This window comes from Eufriesea mexicana, unplaced genomic scaffold, assembly GCF_001483705.2.
Source record: "Eufriesea mexicana isolate 0111107269 unplaced genomic scaffold, ASM148370v2 scaffold10239, whole genome shotgun sequence".
In the NCBI taxonomy this organism is placed as follows: Eukaryota; Metazoa; Arthropoda; class Insecta; order Hymenoptera; family Apidae; genus Eufriesea; species Eufriesea mexicana.
In genome coordinates, this window is record NW_016917908.1 from 118,811 (window position 1) to 121,087 (window position 2,277).

The window sequence follows — 2,277 nt, forward strand, 5'->3', positions numbered from 1 at the left end:
ATATATATATACATATATACATATATATAATTTTATTGGAACAAAAATATTAATCTATTATAATAACTATATTTGCTCTAATCATCAATACTAATACTATTTGCTTATAAAAAGAATTTTTACTGCAGCATACTATTAAATATGTATATGGTATGAAAGATGAAACTGCTACATGTAACACAAAAATAACAATTACGATATCGATATAATAATGCGATTCAATAATTTAGGTAAAATATATTCATTTACGAACAAGATAAAATTGAGCGAAAACGCGTTAAAATTATTCCGTATGTAGTAGTCTAGGGCTATTGATGGGGTCTAGGAATACCTTGAAGCTGCTTGACAATGGGCTATTGAGGGTTAGGTATTAATTCGGCAACGATGTCGGGGATGGGGTGTAGCCTCGAAGATACTAGTTCCAAAGCAAGACACGATAAAAATCGCAGAGTCGAACGACGCTATGTATTCGTTTATGAGGTGTTCTACCCTCTATAATAGATTACGCTAGATTAGACATTTTGGCATCGACGGGAACGGAAAGACTGACGTTCATCTGGAATCGTCTCGATCTCTCGCGTACGTCGCAATAGTGTAACTCTCACGGAAGTCCTACGGCGTGAGATAATCAAGCTCTCGTTACTTACGGCTGCAGAAGAAAGTCAGGAGCCAACCGTTAAATGTAATATCTCATAAAGGATATGCAATAAAGCACCACCACACTTTTCACCTCCTCAAACTACGACGACCGATCAGAAAACCTTGATCTGAACTCCGACATGCAAGGAATCATGGGTAGTACTTGCAGAACGCTGATAGGTCGGTTCGAACAGTCATATTTATTAATTCTTTTCCAATTTCACTGGGCTAATTTTGGCTCGGCAAAAAATGTTCTTAAATTATTTCGAACACACAATTTTTGCAATTCTATAGGTACTATGTCTTAAAGGAAATAATATTCGTAATAACATAAAACTGTACAAATTGAAAGATAAAATTTGTAAGAGTTTGTCACTGGTAGTGTCCAAGTGCGTTCGGAAACTATTCGTTTACCGTTGTTCAAGTTGCTGATTGGTGAAAATGTGATGTGGCTTCCATTAGTAAAAGATGAAATAAAGGGAACGATATGGATGCATTTCAGAAAACATAATTGCGGAACAACTGCGTAAAACAATATAGTAACCGGAAGTTGAGTTTTTTCACGATTTTAAAAGAAGTATTCAAAAATTTTTAGCAGAAAAATATAAAAAAATAAGAAAGAAAATAATAAAATATAATATCAGTAATATGATACGAATAAAAAATATGATAATATAAGAACTTAATACATTTTTAGAATTATAGTTTTTATTAAATATTCTTTTATACTGCTGATAAAAAAATCAAATACAAAAATCTTAAGTTATATTCTTGATTTATAAGTGCAATTAAAAATTTTTTAAATTATATATCGAGTTATCAAGCTTAGCAAGTGTAAATAAACTAAAATTAACTAAAGCTAAGTGTAAAAATTATATTTTAGCCTGTATAAAAAATATTAGACATTTAGTATTTAAAACGAAGTTCTATTAGTTACAAATATATATCGTTGATACGTTGAATCTATACAATAAAAATTAATAATAAAAATTAATAAGTCAAAGAAATCGTAAATTACTAGTTTCTAATAATTTTTCAACCATTAATAATAATTTCTATAGAAAGGACATACTTTTTGTTTTTAAAGCAAAAGTAGGTGAATTTCGGACAAATCAGATTACTTTAAAAATTATTTCTTTGCGATATCTATATTGTAGACCTTTTCCTTGTGTTTGGTAAATTTATCTATGCATCTCTATCTCAGGTAAAGGAACGGAAGCGAATGTTGACTAATAGGTGTGGCGATTATTGGTTGCTCCTGTGTACAAGACTCCACCTACCTGTACGCCTATTTCTGATTTAAACTCCGATGGTATGACGTCTAAACGAACAGGTACTTACCAAAACAAAATATAAAAGTTGAACAAATATATTACTATTATTTTCGTACCATTTTAAATACTCAAAAAAGTGATTCACAGTATTCCAAAACAGTACTATGCCAAAAAGATTCTCAAAACCCCAATAACAAATAACGAACAAAAGCTTAGAAAAATATTATCACAACGCAAAGAAATAATTCGTGAATTCTTCAAAATGTATATTATTATATTATTATCAAATTCACCGTGATGAATTTCTTAATACCAAAATAATATCTGCATAATTTCATAATATATAAACAAAAAACAATTCGAA

General features: G+C 30.0%; 1 protein-coding gene across 2 annotated transcripts in view; it reads right to left on the minus strand.

Annotated features, from left to right (window-relative positions):
• Positions 1 to 868, minus strand: part of Kap-alpha1 (karyopherin alpha1) — a 4,482-nt gene extending 3,614 nt beyond the window's left edge. Inside the window, exons 1-2 of one of the 2 annotated variants that reach the window (XM_017908182.1) lie at positions 648 to 868; positions 332 to 492 (exon numbers count right to left, since the gene is read on the minus strand). The gene's annotated coding sequence lies outside the window, so the exon portion shown is untranslated. The remainder of the gene's footprint in view (positions 1 to 331; positions 493 to 647) is intronic. The other variant, XM_017908180.1, reaches the window with a different exon arrangement.
• Positions 869 to 2,277: the final 1,409 nt, after the last annotated feature.